Source organism: Ammospiza nelsoni, chromosome Z (assembly GCF_027579445.1).
Source record: "Ammospiza nelsoni isolate bAmmNel1 chromosome Z, bAmmNel1.pri, whole genome shotgun sequence".
Classification (NCBI taxonomy): Eukaryota; Metazoa; Chordata; class Aves; order Passeriformes; family Passerellidae; genus Ammospiza; species Ammospiza nelsoni.
The window spans coordinates 88,041,295-88,058,164 of record NC_080669.1 but is presented as its reverse complement, the minus strand read 5'-3'; the positions used below and the strand labels follow the sequence as shown (position 1 = coordinate 88,058,164).

The following is a 16,870-nucleotide window of genomic DNA, read 5'->3' as shown; positions in this document are numbered from 1 at the left end:
GAAAAAAAAAAAACGGAGAAAAAGTGGGAAAAAATTTGGAGGAAATTTCTGAAAATTTGGGGAAAAATGGGGGAAAAAGGGGAAAAAATGGGGGAGAAGTTGGAGAAAAATTGGGATAAAATTAGAGAAAATTTGGGAAAAATTTTTTAAAAAATTGGAGGAAAATTGGGGAAGAATGGGAACAAAATGGTGGCAAAGGGGGAAAAAAATGGGGAAAAAATGGGGAAAAAATGGGGAAAAAATGGGGAAAAACGGAGAAAAAGTGGGAAAAAAATGGGAGAAAATTTCTGAAAATTTGGGGAAAAGTGGGGGAAAAAGAGGAAAATATTGGAGCAAAATTAGAGAAAAATTGGGATAAAATTGGGGAAAATTGGGGAAAAATTTTGGAAAAAATTGGGGAAAAATTGGAGGAAAAATGGGAACAAAATGGCGGCAAAGGGGGAAAAAATGGGGAAAAACGGAGAAAAAGTGGGAAAAAATTTGGAGAAAATTTCTGAAAATTTGGGAAAAATTGGGGGAAAAAGGGGGAAATATTGGAGCAAAATTAGAGAAAAATTGGGATAAAAATGGAGAAAATTTGGGAAAAATTTTTTTAAAAATTGGAGGAAGATTGGGGAAGGATGGGAACAAAATGGCGGCAAAGGGGGAAAAAAATGGGGAAAAAATGGGGAAAAACGGAGAAAAAGTGGGAAAAAATTTGGAGAAACTTTCTGAAAATTTGGGGAAAATTGGGGGAAAAAGGGGGAAATATTGGAGCAAAATTAGAGAAAAATTGGGATAAAATTGGGGAAAATTTGGGAAAAATTTTTAAAAAAATTGGAGGAAGATTGGGGAAGAATGGGAACAAAATGGCGGCAAAGGGGAAAAAAATGGGGAAAAAATGGGAAAAAATGGGGAAAAACGGAGAAAAAGTGGGAAAAAAATGGGAGAAAATTTCTGAAAATTTGAGGAAAATTGGGGGAAAAAGGAAAAAAAATGTGGGAGAAGTTGGAGAAAAATTGGGATAAAATTAGAGAAAATTTGGGAAAAATTTTTAAAAAAATTGGAGGAAGATTGGGGAAGAATGGGAACAAAATGGCGGCAAAGGGGAAAAAAATGGGGAAAAAATGGGGAAAAACGGAGAAAAAGTGGGAAAAAAATGGGAGAAAATTTCTGAAAATTTGGGGAAAAGTGGGGGGAAAATGGGAAAATATTGGAGCAAAATTAGAGAAAAATTGGGATAAAATTGGGAAAACTTTGGGAAAAATTTTGGGAAAAATTGGGGAAAGATTGGGGGACAATTGGCGGCAAATGGGGAAAAAAATGGGGAAAAAGGGAGAAAAAGTGGGAAAAAATTTGGAGAAAATTTCTGAAAATTTGGGGAAAAGTGGGGGAAAAAGGGGGAAATATTGGAGCAAAATTAGAGAAAAATTGGGATAAAATTGGGGTAAATTGCGGAAAAATTTTTTAAAAAATTGGAGGAAGATTGGGGAAGAATGGGAACAAAATGGCGGCAAAGGGGAAAAAAATGGGGAAAAAATGGGGAAAAAGGGAGAAAAAGTGGGAAAAAATTTGGAGAAAATTTCTGAAAATTGGGGAAAATTGGGGGAAAAAGGGGGAAATATTGGAGCAAAATTAGAGAAAAATTGGGATAAAATTGGGGAAAATTGGGGAAAAATTTTGGAAAAATTTGGAGGAAGACTGGGAAACAATTGGCGGCAAATGAGGAATAAAAAGGGGGAAAAGGGAGAAAAAGTGGGAAAAAATTTGGAGAAAATTTCTGAAAATTTGGGGAAAAGTGGGAGAAAAAGGGGGAAATATTGGAGCAAAATTAGAGAAAAATTGGGATAAAAATGGAGAAAATTGGGGAAAAATTTTGGGAAAAATTGGGGAAAGATTGGGGAACAATTGGCGGCAAATGGGGAATAAAAAGGTGAAAAAGGGAGAAAAAGTGGGAAAAAATTTGGATAAAATTTCTGAATATTTGGGGAAAATTGGGGGAAAAAGGAAAAAAAATGTGGGAGAAGTTGGAGAAAAATTGGGATAAAATTGGAGAAAATTGGTGAAAAATTTTTGAAAAAATTCGGGAAAAATTGGGGAAGAATGGGAATAAAATGGCGGCAAAGGGGGAAAAAAATGGGGAAAAAATGGGGAAAAAGGGAGAAAAAGTGGGAAAAAATTTGGAGAAAATTTCTGAAAATTTGGGGAAAATTGGGGGAAAAATGGAGAAATATTGGAGCAAAATTAGAGAAAAATTGGGATAAAATTGGCAAAAATTGGAGAAAAAAATCGGAAAAAACGGGAAAAAAATTGGGAAAAAAATCCGAAAAAAACGGGGAATTAATTAACGGGTTTTTTAATTAAGAAATTAATTAAAACTCACCCAAATTAAGGATTTTGTAGGAGTTTTGCTGGCTGTCCAAGGTGACAGTGTGAGCATAGGGACTGCCCAAGCCGTAGGAAATGAGGAAACCCCGGATGAAAATTTGGGGGTTCAGGGGGGGGCTCCAGCTCAGCGAGATCCCCGCGGGCAAAGGGTGGAGCTGCAGGGAGCTGGGTTGTTCAGGAACTTGAGATTCTACCAAAAAATAAAATTAAATTAATTCAATTTTTAATTAAAAAAAAATTTGGCGAAAATCGGAGGGAAATTGGATTTTTTACGGATTTTTTCCCTATTTTTTTCCCCCAATTTTTTCCGTTTTTTGCCCCAATTTTTTTCAAAACTTTTCCCAAATTTTCCCCAATTTTATTCCAATTTTTCTCTAACTTTGCTCCAATTTTTTCCCATTTTCCCCCAATTTTCCCCAAATTTTCAGAAATTTTCTCCAAAATTTTTCCCACTTTTTCTCCATTTTTCCCCATTTTTTTCCCCATTTGCTGCCATTTTGTGCCCAATTTCATCCAATTTTTCCCCAATTTTTTCCAAAATTTTCCCAAATTTTCCCCAATTTTATTCCAATTTTTCTCTAACTTTGCACCCAATTTTTGCCCTTTTTCCCCCAATTTTCCCCAAATTTTCAGAAATTTTCTCCAAATTTTTTCCCACTTTTTCTCCATTTTTCCCCATTTTTTTCCCCATTTGCTGCCATTTTGTGCCCAATTTCATCCAATTTTTCCCCAATTTTTTCCAAAATTTTTCCCAAATTTTCCCCAATTTTATTCCAATTTTTCTCTAACTTTGCACCCAATTTTTGCCCTTTTTCCCCCAATTTTCCCCAAATTTTCAGAAATTTTCTCCAAATTTTTTCCCACTTTTTCTCCATTTTTCCTCATTTTTTTCCCCATTTGCCGCCATTTTGTTTCCCCATTTGCCGCCATTTTGTGCCAAATTTTCACTCAATTTTTCCCAAATTTTTTCCAAAATTTTTCCCAAATTTTCCACAATTTTATTCCAATTTTTCTCTAACTTTGCTCCAATTTTTTTCCCATTTTCCCCCAATTTTCCCCAAATTTTCAGAAATTTCCACCAATTTTTTTCCCACTTTTTCTCCATTTTTCCCATTTCATTTCTCGCCATTTTGCCCATTTGTGCCAAATTTTTCCCAAATTTTTCCAAAATTTTTCCCAAATTTTCTCCAATTTTATTCCGATTTTTCTCCAACTTCTCTCACATTTTTTCCCAATTTTCCCCCAATTTTCCCCAAATTTTCAGAAATTTTCTCCAAATTTTTTCCCACTTTTTCTCCATTTTTCTCCTTTTTCCGCCATTTTGTTCCCCATTTGCCGCCATTTTGTTTCCCCATTTGCCGCCATTTTGCTCCAAATTTTCGCCCAATTTTTCCCAAATTTTTTCCAAAATTTTTCCCAAATTTTCTCCAATTTTATTCTGATTTTTCTCCAACTTCTCCACCATTTTTTCCCCTTTTTCCCCCAATTTTCCCCAAAATTTCAGAAATTTTCTCCAAATTTTTTCCCACTTTTTCTCCATTTTTCCCCATTTTTTCCCCATTTGCCGCCATTTTGTGCCCAATTTCCTCCAATTTTTCCCCAATTTTTTCCAAAATTTTTCCCAAATTTTCTCCAATTTTATTCCAGTTTTTCTCCAACTTATCCCCCATTTTTTCCCCTTTTTCCCCCACTTTTCCCCAAATTTTCAGAAATTTCCTCCAATTTTTTTCCCACTTTTTCTCCATTTTTCCCCATATTTTTCCCCATTTGCCGCCATTTTGTGCCAAATTTTTCCCAAATTTTTCCAAAATTTTTCCCAAATTTTCTCCAATTTTATTCCGATTTTTCTCCAACTTCTCCCCCATTTTTTCCCCTTTTTCCCCCACTTTTCCCCAAATTTTCAGAAATTTTCTCCAAATTTTTTCCCACTTTTTCTCCTTTTTTCCCCATTTTTTTCCCCATTTGCTGCCATTTTGTGCCAAATTTTCGCCCAATTTTTCCCAAATTTTTTCCAAAATTTTTCCTAAATTTTCCCCAATTTTATTCCGACTTTTCTCCAACTTCTCCCCCATTTTTTCCCCTTTTTCCCCCACTTTTCCCCAAATTTTCAGAAACTTCCTCCAATTTTTTTCCAAATTTTTCTCCATTTTCCCCATTTTTTTCCCCATTTGCTGCCATTTTGTGCCAAATTTTCGCCCAATTTTTCCCCAATTTTTTCCAAAATTTTTCCCAAATTTTCCCCAATTTTATCGCAATTTTTCTCTAACTTTGCTCCAAATTTTTTCCCATTTCCCCCAATTTTCCCCAAATTTTCAGAAATTTTCTCCAAAATTTTTCCCACTTTTTGTCCATTTTTCCCCATTTTTTCCCCATTTGCTGCCATTTTGTGCCAAATTTTTCCCAAATTTTCCCCAATTTTTCCAAAATTTTTCAAAAATTTTCTCCAATTTTATTCCAATTTTTCTCCAACTTCTCCCCCATTTTTTCCCCTTTTTCCCCCAATTTTCCCCAAATTTTCAGAAATTTTCTCCAAAATTTTTCCCACTTTTTTTCCATTTTTCCCCTTTTTTTTTCCCCATTTGCCGCCATTTTGTGCCAAATTTTCGCCCAATTTTTCCCCAATTTTTTCCAAAATTTTTCCCAAATTTTCTCCAATTTTATTCCGATTTTTCTCCAACTTCTCTCACATTTTTTCCCATTTTTCCCCCAATTTTCCCCAAATTTTCAGAAATTTTCTCCAAAATTTTTCCCACTTTTTCTCCATTTTTCCCCATTTTTTTCCCCATTTGCTGCCATTTTGTGCCAAATTTTCGCCCAATTTTTCCCAAATTTTTTCCAAAATTTTTGCCAAATTTTCCCCAATTTTATTCCAATTTTTCTCTAACTTTGCTCCAATTTTTTTCCCATTTTCCCTCAACTTTCCCCAAATTTTCAGAAATTTTCTCCAAATTTTTTCCCACTTTTTCTCCATTTTTCCCCATTTTGTTCCCCATTTTCCACCATTTTGTTTCCCCATTTGCCGCCATTTTATGCCAAATTTTCGCCCAATTTTTCCCAAATTTTTTCCAAAATTTTTCCCAAATTTTCCCCAATTTTATTCCAATTTTTCTCTAACTTTGCTCCAATTTTTTTCCCATTTTCCCTCAATTTTCCCCAAATTTTCAGAAATTTTCTCCAAAATTTTTCCCACTTTTTCTCCGTTTTTCCCCATTTCTTTCCCCATTTGCTGCCATTTTGTGCCAAATTTTCGCCCAATTTTTCCCAAATTTTTTCCAAAATTTTTCCCAAATTTTCTCCAATTTTATTCTGATTTTTCTCCAACTTCTCTCACATTTTTTCCCCTTTTTCCCCCAATTTTCCCCAAATTTTCAGAAATTTTCTCCAAATTTTTTCCACTTTTTCTCCATTTTTCCCCATTTTGTACCCATTTTCCCCATTATAATCTGAATTTTTTGGGAATATTTTTGGGAATTTTTTTGGATTTTTTTAGGATTTTTTGGGAATTTTTTTAGGATTTTTGGGGGATTTTTTGGGACTTTTTTCAGGATTTTTTGAGAATTTTTGGGGTTTTTTTTAAGGATTTTTTGGCAATTTTTTGGAAATTTTTTAGGATTTTTTGGGGATTTTTTGGGATTTTTTAGCAAATTTTATAAAACTTTTTTGGATTTTTTGAGAATTTTTTTAGGATTTTTTGGGAATTTTTTGGGGAATTTTTTAAAGATTTTTTGGGAATTTTTTGGGAATTTTTTGGGAATTTTTAAAAAATTTTTAGGAATTTTTTTCGGAATTTTTTGAGAATTTTTTGGGAATTTTTTTGGGAATTTTTTAGGATGTTTTGGGGAAATTTTGGGGAATTTTTGAGAATTTTTTGGGAATTTTTTGGGATTTTTTTAGGATTTTTTGGGAATTTTTTGGGAATTTTTTTGGAATTTTTTTAGGATTTTTTTCCGAATTTTTTCAGGATTTCTTGGGAATTTTTTTGAATTTTTTTTAGGATTTTTTTCCGAATTTTTTGAGGATTTTTTGGGAATTTTTGGGGGAAATTTTTTTAGAATTTTTTTGAGAATTTTTATAGAATTTTTTGGGGAATTTTTTTTGGAATTTTTTGAGAATTTTTTGGGAATTTTTGGGGAATTTTTTTTTATTTTTTGGGAATTTTTTGGGAATTTTTAAAAAATTTTTGGAATTTTTTTTTTATTTTTTGGGAATTTTTGGGAATTTTTGAGAATTTTTTGGAAATTTTTTGGAATTTTTTTAGGATTTTTTGGAAAATTTTGGGGAATTTTTTTAGGATGTTTTGGGAATGTTTTGGGAGTTTTTCAGAATTTTTTTAAAATATTTTGGGGATTTTTTGGGGATTTTTGGGGGATTTTTTTAGGATTTTTTGGGAATTTTTGGGGAATTTTTTTAGGATTTTTTGGTGAATTTTTTTGGAATTTTTTGAGAATTTTTTGGGAATTTTTTTCGATTTTTTTTAGGATTTTTTGGGAATTTCTTTGGGAATTTTTTTAGGATTTTTTGGGAATTTCTTTGGGAATTTTTTATGAATTTTTTGAGAATTTTTAATGAATTTTTTGAGAATTTTTTGGGAATTTTTTGGAATTTTTTGGGAATTTTTTGAGAATTTTTTGCAAATTTTTTATTAATTTTTTGAGAATTTTTTGGGGAATTTTTTTTAGGATTTTTGGGAATTTGGGGGAATTTTTAAAAAAATTTTTAGGAATTTTGTTAGGATTTTTTGGGAATTTTTTTAGGTTTTTTTGGGAATTTTTGGGGAACTTTAAAAAAATTTTTAGGAATTTTTTTCGGAATTTTTTGGGAATTTTTTGGGAATTTTTTGGGAATTTTTTTTGAATTTTTTAAGATTTTTTGGGCATTTTTTGGGAATTTTTTTAGGATTTTTTGGGAATTTTTTTGGGATATTTTGGGAATTTTTAGGAATTTTTTTTTATTTTTTGGGAATTTTTGGGAATTTTTGAGAATTTTTTGGGAATTTTTTTAGGATTTTTTCCGATTTTTTTGAGGATTTTTTGGCAATTTTTTTTAAGATTTTTTGGGAATTTTTTGGGAATTTTTTGTGAATTTTTGGGGAATTTTATTGAATTTTTTGAGAATTTTTTGGGAATTTTTTATGAATTTTTTGAGAATTTTTAATGAATTTTTTGGGAATTTTTTGTGAATTTTGGGGGAATTTTTAATGAATTTTTTGAGAATTTTTTGGGAATTTTTTTAGGATTTTTTCCGAATTTTTTGAGGATTTTTTGGCAATTTTTTTTAAGATTTTTTGGGAATTTTTGGGGAATTTTTTTAGGATTTTTTGGGAATTTTTGGGGAATTTTTTTAGGATTTTTTGGGAATTTTTTGGGAATTTTTTGGGGATTTTTTGGGAAATTTTTGGGAATTTTTGGGCTCTCACCTGTTGCTTTTTGCTGTCCCTTTGTCACCGCCAGCAGCGCCAGGAGCCAAATCCAGGAGATTTCCATTCTGTTCCCACCTGAAAATGCAAAAAAAACCCAAAAAATTCAGTGAAAAACCTCCAAAAATGCCTTTAATAATTAAAATTAAAAATCTGAAAAAAAATAAAAAAAAAACCCCAAAAAAATCCCCCAAAAATTCTGAAAAAATCCTAAAAAAATCCCCAAAAATTTCCAAAAAATTCAAAAAAAATCCTAAAAAATTCCCCAAAAATTCCCAAAATATCCTAAAAAAAACCAAAAAATTCAGTGAAAAACCTCCAAAAATGCCTTTGATAATTAAAATTAAAAATCTGAAAAAATAAACAAAAAATCCCCCAAAAAATTCTGAAAAAACCCAAAAAAATGCCGAGAAAATTCCAAAAAAAAATCCCGAAAAAAAATCCCAAAAAAATCCCCAAAAATTCCCAAGAAATTCCCCAAAATTTCCTAAAAAATCCCAAAAAAATCCTAAAAAAATCCCAAAAAATTTCCCAAAAAAATCGCAAAAAATTCCCCCAAAAAATTCCCAAAAAATTTTTAAAAATCCTAAAAAATTTTAAAAAAATTCCCAAAAATTCCCCCCAAAATTTTCAAAAAAATCCTAAAAAAATTCCCAAAAAAAAAAAAAATCCTAAAAAATCCCAAAAAATTCCCAAAAAAATTCAAAAAAACTCCTAAAAATTCCAAAAAAAAAAAATCCCAAAAAAAATTCCCAAAAAAATGACAAAAATTCCACCAAAAAATTCCCCAAAAAATTAAAGAAATCCTAAAAAAATTCCTAAAAAATTCAAAAAAAACCCAAAAAAATCCTAAAAAATCCCCAAAAAATTCTCAAAAAATTCCCAAAAATTCCCTAAAAAATTCCCAAAAAAATTCAGAAAAAAACTCCAAAAAAATCCCCCAAAATTCCCAAATTTTACCCCTAAAATTCCAATTTTTAACCCCAAAACTCCCAAAGCTGAACCCTAAAAAAATTCCCAAAAACTTTTTAAAAACCAAAAAATTCCCAAAAAATTTTTTAAAAAAATCCCGAAAAATTCTTAAAAAATTCCCAAAAAATTCAGAAAAAAAACCAAAAAATTCCCCAAAAAATCCCCCAAAATTCACTTTTTTTCCCCCAAAATTGCCAAATTTAAACCCCAAAAATTTCGATTTTTGGGGGGGAATTTTTGAGATTTTTTCCAAATTTTGGGGGATTTTTTTAGGATTTTTTTGGGAATATTTTGGAATTTTTTTCGGCTTTTTCTGGGGTTCTAAATTGGGAATTTGGGGGTAAAAATCCGAATTTTTGGGGTTAAAAATGCGGAATTGTTAGGGTTAAAAATTGAAGGTTTGGGGGTTAAAAAATTGGGAATTTTGGGGAAAAAAATGGGAATTTTTAGAAAAAAATTGGAATTTTTAGGGTTAAAAATGGGGAAAGTTTGGGTGCTGGAAGGGGAAAAAATGGGAATCGTGAGGGGAAAAATCCGGAATTTTTGGGGTTAAAAATTCTGATTTTTTTAGGGTTAAAAATTGAAGGTTTGGGGGTTAAAAAATTGGGAATTTTGGGGAAAAAAATGGGAATTTTTGGAAAAAAAAATCGGAATTTAAGGGGTTAAAAGCCGGCGAGTTTGGGTCCTGGAAGGGGAACAAACGGGAATCGTGAGGGGAAAAATCCGGAATTTTTGGGGTTAAAAATTCTGATTTTTTTAGGGTTAAAAATTGAAGGTTTGGGGGTTAAAAAATTGGGAATTTTGGGGAAAAAAAAGGGAATTTTTGGAAAAAAAAAATCGGAATTTAAGGGGTTAAAAGCCGGCGAGTTTGGGTGCTGGAAGGGGAACAAATGGGAATCGTGAGGGGAAAAATCCGGAATTTTTAGGGTTAAAAATCCGGGATTTTTAGGGTTAAAAACTTAAGGTTTAAGGGTTGACTAGGTGAAATTTTGGGGTAAAATTCGCAATTTTTGGGGTAAAAAAAATTAATTTTTACCTCTTATCCCCTCACGCCGCGCCGCTTGATCCCTCCCCTCGCGCGAACAAAACCCTCCCCAAACCCTTGGAAAAACAAAGAAAAATCCGATAAAAACCTGGAAATTTGGATTTTAAATCCTTCCTCGCTTCATCTCCTGCGTGTCCCGGGTAAATTCGGGGAAAATTGGAGGGAAAAAAAGGGAAAAATGGACCAAAAAAAGAGAAAAATTGGGAATAAAAGGGGGCGGGAGCCGCTCGTGGGCGCCCTCAGAGGCTCCTGAGGGGACGGGGGGGAAAAAGGGGGAGGGCTCGAATTAATTCCGATTTTTTGGGGGATTTTTTTAATAAAAACCTGGAAATTTTGCCTTTTCATCCTTCCTCGCTTCATCTCCTGCGTGTCCCGGGTAATTTCGGGGAAAATTGGAGGGAAAAAAAGGGAAAAATGGACAAAAAAAAGAGAAAAATTGGGAATAAAAGGGGGCGGGAGACGCTCGCGGGCGCCCTCAGAGGCTCCTGAGGGCACGGGGGGGGAAAAAGGGGGAGGGCTCGAATTAATTCCGATTTTTTGGGGGATTTTTTTAATAAAAACCTGGAAATTTTGCCTTTTCATCCTTCCTCGCTTCATCTCCTGCGTGTCCCGTGTAATTTCGGGGAAAATTTGAGGGAAAAAAAGGGAAAAATGGACAAAAAAAAGAGAAAAATTGGGAATAAAAAAGGGCGGGAGACGCTCGCGGGCGCCCTCAGAGGCTCCTGAGGGGACGGGGGGGAAAATGGGGAGGGCTCGAATTAATTCCGATTTTTGGGGGGATTTTTTTAATAAAAACCTGGAAATTTTGCCTTTTCATCCTTCCTCGCTTCATCTCCTGCGTGTCCCGTGTAATTTCGGGGAAAATTTGAGGGAAAAAAAGGGAAAAATGGACCAAAAAAGGAGAAAAATTGGGAATAAAAAAGGGCGGGAGGCGCTCGCGGGCGCCCTCAGAGGCTCCTGAGGGGACGGGGGGGAAAAAGGGGGAGGGCTCGAATTAATTCCGATTTTTTGGGGGATTTTTTTAATAAAAACCTGGAAATTTTGCCTTTTCATCCTTCCTCGCTTCATCTCCTGCGTGTCCCGGGTAAATTCGGGCGAAATTTGAGGGAAAAAAAGGGGAAAATGGACAAAAAAAAAGAGAAAAATTGGGAATAAAAAAGGGCGGGAGGCGCTCGCGGGCGCCCTCAGAGGCTCCTGAGGGGACGGGGGGGAAAAAGGGGGAGGGCTCGAATTAATTCCGATTTTTTGGGGGGATTTTTTAATAAAAACCTGGAAATTTTGCCTTTTCATCCTTCCTCGCTTCATCTCCTGCGTGTCCCGGGTAATTTCGGGGGAAATTTGAGGGAAAAAAAGGGAAAAATGGACAAAAAAAAGAGAAAAATTGGGAATAAAAGGGGGCGGGAGGCGCTCGCGGGCGCCCTCAGAGGCTCCTGAGGGGACGGGGGGGGAAAAAGGGGGAGGGCTCGAATTAATTCCGATTTTTTGGGTTTTTTTTTTAATAAAAACCTGGAAATTTTGCCTTTTCATCCTTCCTCGCTTCATCTCCTGCGTGTCCCGGGTAATTTCGGGGGAAATTTCAGGGAAAAAAAGGGAAAAATGGACAAAAAAAAAGAGAAAAATTGGGAATAAAAAAGGGCGGGAGGCGCTCGCGGGCGCCCTCAGAGGCTCCTGAGGGGACGGGGGGGGAAAAAGGGGGAGGGCTCGAATTAATTCCGATTTTTTGGGGGGATTTTTTAATAAAAACCTGGAAATTTTGCCTTTTCATCCTTCCTCGCTTCATCTCCTGCGTGTCCCGGGTAATTTCGGGGGAAATTTGAGGGAAAAAAAGGGGAAAATGGACCAAAAAAAGAGAAAAATTGGGAATAAAAAAGGGCGGGAGGCGCTCGCGGGCGCCCTCAGAGGCTCCTGAGGGCACGGGGGGGGAAAAAGGGGGAGGGCTCGAATTAATTCCGATTTTTTGGGGGATTTTTTTAATAAAAACCTGGAAATTTTGCCTTTTCATCTTTCCTCGCTTCATCTCCTGCGTGTCCCGGGTAATTTCGGGGGAAATTTGAGGGAAAAAAAGGGAAAAATGGACCAAAAAAAGAGAAAAATTGGGAATAAAAAAGGGCGGGAGGCGCTCGCGGGCGCCCTCAGAGGCTCCTGAGGGGACGGGGGGGAAAAAGGTGGAGGGCTCGAATTAATTCCGATTTTTTGGGGGTTTTATTTAATTTTTGTAGGTTTTTTTAAATTTTTGGGGTCTTTTCTTTCGTTTTGGGGTGATTTAAGGGGTTTTAGGGGTTTCCAACTTTTTTTTCCCGGATTTTTGGGCGGCTTTTCCACCATTTTTCCGTCGTTTTCCGTCATTTTCCCGCCATTTCCCCCCCCATTTTCTTCCCCATTTCATTGCGAATTTTCTCCATTTTTCCTCATTTTTTCCTCATTTTTTCCTCATTTTTTCCTCATTTTATTCCTCATTTTTTCCTCATTTTTTCCCCCATTTTATTCCATTTTTCCCCCAATCGTCCCCCATTTTATTCCCCATTTTCTCCCCCATTTTTTTCCTCATTTTCCCCAAATTTCCCCCATTTTTTCCCATTTTTCCCCCAATTTTTCACCATTTTATTCCCCTTTTTTTCCAATATTTTCCCAATTTCCCCCATTTTTCCCCCATTTTTTCCTCCAAATTTTCCCCAATTTTTCCCCATTTTTGCCCCATTTTTCCATATTTTCCCCAATTTTTTCCTCATTTTCCCCCATTTTATTCCCAATTTTATTCCCATTCTCCCCCATTTTATTCTCATTTTAATCCAAATTTTTCTCCAATTTCCCCCCAATTTTATTCCCATTACATCCCAAATTTTTCTCCATTTTAGTCCAATTTTTTCTCCAATTTCCCCCCATTTTTCTCCAATTTTCTTCCAATTTCTTTAAATTTTTTTCCATTTTTCCCCGATTTTTCTCCATTTTATTCCAAATTTTTTCCAAATTTTTTCCCAATTTTTTCCCATTTTTTCCCAATTGTTCCCAATTTTTTCCCATTTTATTCCCATTTTATTCTCAATTTTTTTCCCCAATTTTTCCTCAATTTATTCCCTTTTATTTTCCTTTTTTTTCCATTTTATTCCCAATTTTTTCCCATTTTATTCCAAATTTTTGCCCAATTTTTCTCCCAATTTTTCCCAATTTTTTCCTAATTTTTCCCAATTTTTTCCCTTTTTTTTCTCAATTTTTTCCCAATTTTCCCCCATTTTTTCCCGATTTTATTCCCAATTTTTTCCAGATTTTTTAAATTTTTTTTCCCAATTTTTTCGCAATTTTTTCCCATTTTATTCCCCATTTTTTCCAAATTTTTTCCAAATTTTTCCCAATTTTCCCCGAATTTTTCCCAATTTTTTTCCATTTTATTCCAAATTTTTCCAAATTTTTTCCAAATTTTTTCCCAATTTTTCCCATTTTATTCCCAATTTTTTCCAAATTTTATCCCAATTTTTCCCCAATTTTTTCCCAATTTTTCCCCATTTTATTCTCAATTTTTCCCCCAATTTTCCCAATTTTTTCCCATTTTTATTCCAATTTTTTCCCCAATTTTTCCCCATTTTTATTCTCAAATTTTTCCTAAATTTTTTCCATTTTTTCTTCATTTTATTCTCAATTTTTTCTAAAATTTTCCCAATTTTTTTCTGATTTTTTCCCCTTTTTTTCACGATTTTTATCCCAATTTTTCCCATTTTATTCTCAATTTTTTCCCAATTTTTCCCCAATTTTTTTCCGAATTTTTCTCTATTTTATTCCCAATTTTTCCCAAATTTTCAAAATTTTTTCCGAATTTTTTCTCATTTTATTCCCATTTTATTCTCAATTTTTTCCTGATTTTTTCCCAATTTTTTCCCAATTTTTCCCATTTTATTCTCAATTTTTTCCCATTTTATTCCAAATTTTTTCCCTTTTTTTTCTGATTTTTTCCCCAATTTTTTCCCAATTTTCCCCCATTTTATTCCCAATTTTTCCTAATTTTTCCCATTTTATTCCCAATTTTTTCCCATTTTATTCTCAATTTTTTCCATTTTTCTCCATTTTAATCCCAATTTTTCCCAATTTTATTCCCAATTTTTTTCTGATTTTTTCCCCAATTTTTTCCCAATTTTCCCCCATTTTATTCCCAATTTTTTCCCAATTTTTTTCTGATTTTTTCCCCATTTTTTCTCGATTTTTTGTCCCAATTTTTCCCATTTTATTCTCAATTTTTTCCCAATTTTTTCCCATTTATTTCTCAATTTTTCCCAATTTTTCCTCAATTTATTCCAATTTTTATCCATTTTTTCTCCATTTTATTCCAAATTTTTTCCCAATTTTTCCCATTTTATTCTCATTTTTTCCCCATTTTTTCCCCAATTTTTTCCCAATTTTTTCTGATTTTTTCCCAATTTTTCCCAATTTTTCCCCAATTTTATTCCCAATTTTTTCCCAATTTTTTCCCTTTTTTTTTCCCAATTTTTTCCCTTTTTTTTTCTCAATTTTTTCCCAATTTTTTCCCCATTTTATTCCAAATTTTTTCCCAATTTTTTCCGGATTTAAAAAAAAAAATTTCCCCATTTTTTCCCATTTTATTCTCAATTTTATTCCCAATTTTTTCCCAATTTTTCCCAATTTTTTTCTGATTTTTTCCAATTTTCCCCAATTTTTTCCCAATTTTTTCCCATTTTTTTCTCAATTTTTCCTCAATTTATTCCCATTTTTATCCATTTTTTCTCCATTTTATTCCAAATTTTTCCCCATTTAATTCTCAATTTTTCCCAAATTTTTCCCTAATTTTTCCATAATTTTTCTCCATTTTATTCCCAATTTTTTCCACATTTTTTCCCAATTTTTCCGCATTTTATTCCCATTTTAATCCAAATTTTTTCCCAATTTTTCCCATTTTTTTCTCAATTTTTTCCCAATTTTTCCCCAATTTTCCCCCGTTTTTATTCCAATTTTATCCCCATTTTTTCCCCATTTAATTTCAATTTTTTTCTCCCATTTTCCCCCAATTTTATTCCAAGTTTCTCCCCACTTCTCTCCAATTTTATTCCATTTATTTTTAATTTTTTCCCCATTTCCCCGCTTTTATTCATTATACAAATTTATGCAAAATTATGCAAATTTATGCAAATTTATGTAAATTTATGTAAATTTATGCCACGTTTGGGGAATCCCAGCGGGAATTCCTCGATTTTGGGATGGATCCAAAAAAAGGAGAAAAAAAATCGGGAATTTTTCCCCATTTTTTCCTCACCCAAAATGCCCTAAAAAAAATCCAAAAAAATTTTTTAAATTTCCCAGAAAAACCCCCCCAAAAAATCCCAGAAAAATCCCAGAAAAATCCCAAAAAAATCCCAGAAAATTGGAATAAAAATCCCCAAGAATTTCCCAAAAAATCCCCAAAAAATTGGAATAAAAATCCCCAAAATTTCCCAAAAAATCTCAGTAAAATCTCCAAAAAAATCCCAAAAAAATCCCAAAAAATCCCAAAAAACCCCAAAAAATCCCCAAAAATTTCCCAAAAAATCCCAAATATTCCCCGAAAAATCCCGAAAAAATCCCAGAAAAATTCCCAAAAAAAATCCCTGAAAAATCCCAAAAATTCACTTTAAAAATCCCAAAAAAATCCCAAAAAATCCTTCTCCCTCACGGCTCACCTGTCAATCATTCCGAGGCCCCGCCCCTTTTTTGGATTAGCCAATCAGAACGCGCTTCCTTCTCCCTCACGCCTCACCTGTCAATCACGCTGAAGCCCCGCCCCTTGTCTGGAGCATTGGGGTTTTATTTTTATTTTTTTGGGAATTTTTTGGGATTTTTTGGGATTTTTTTGGAATTTTTTTAGGAATTTTTTTATGGAATTTTTGGGGGATTTTTCTGGGATTTTTGGGGGATTTTTCTGGGATTTTTGGGGGATTTTTCAGGGATTTTTTTTTATTTTTTGGGGATTTTTGGGGGATTTTTTGGGTGATTTTGGGATGGATCCAAAAAAAGGAGAAAAAAAATCGGGAATTTTTCCCCATTTTTTCCTCACCAAAAATGGCCCCAAAACGCCCTAAAAAATAAAAAAAAAAAATTTAAATTTCCCAGAAAAACCCCCCCAAAAAATCCCAGAAAAATCCCAGAAAAATCCCCAAAAAGTCTCAGAAAATTGAAATAAAAATCCCCAAGAATTTCCCAAAAAATCCCCAAAAAATTGAAATCAAAATCCCCAAAATTTCCCAAAAAACCCCCAAAAAATCCCAGTAAAATCTCCAAAAAAATTAAAAAAAAATCACAAAAAATCCCAAAAAACCCCCAAAAAAATCCCCCAAAAATTCCCAAAAATTCCCAAATATTCCCCGAAAAATCCCGAAAAAATCCCAGAAAAATTCCCAAAAAAAATCCCAGAAAAATCCCCAAAAATTCACTTTAAAAATCCCAAAAAAATTCCAAAAAATCCTTCTCCCTCACGGCTCACCTGTCAATCATTCCGAGGCCCCGCCCCCTTTTTTTTTTTGATTAGCCAATCAGAACGCGCTTCCTTCTCCCTCACGCCTCACCTGTCAATCACGCTGAGCCCCGCCCCTTGTTTGATTTTTTGGGATAAATTTCCCAAAAAAATCCCCAAAAAATCTCAGTAAAATCTCAAAAAAAATCCCAAAAAAATCCCAAAAAATCCCCAAAAAATCCCAAAAAAATTCCCAAAAAATTCTCAAAAAATGCCAAAAAAATCCCAAAGAAATTCCCAAAAATTCCCAAATATTCCCCGAAAAATCCCGAAAAAATCCCAGAAAAATTCCCAAAAAAAATCCCCGAAAAATCCCCAAAAATTCACTTTAAAAATCCCCAAAAAATCCCAAAAAATCCTTCTCCCTCACGGCTCACCTGTCAATCATTCTGAGGCCACGCCCCCTTTTTGGAGTAGCCAATCAGAACGCGCTTCCTTCTCCCTCACGGCTCACCTGTCAATCATTCTGAGGCCCCGCCCCCTTTTTTTTTTATTAGCCAATCAGAACGCGCTTCCTTCACCCTCACGCCTCACCTGTCAATCACGCTGAAGCCCCGCCCCTTGTTTGGAGGATTGGGGT

The 16,870-nt window shown here is 33.8% G+C and overlaps 1 long non-coding RNA gene across 1 annotated transcript; it reads right to left on the bottom strand.

Annotated features, from left to right (window-relative positions):
• Positions 1-2,426: 2,426 nt before the first annotated feature.
• On the bottom strand, positions 2,427-10,054 carry LOC132086269 (uncharacterized). The gene is made up of 3 exons (XR_009420399.1): positions 9,889-10,054; positions 7,784-7,861; positions 2,427-2,557 (listed from the first exon to the last, which is right to left on the bottom strand). It is a non-coding gene; the product is annotated as an uncharacterized LOC132086269 (long non-coding RNA).
• Positions 10,055-16,870: the final 6,816 nt, after the last annotated feature.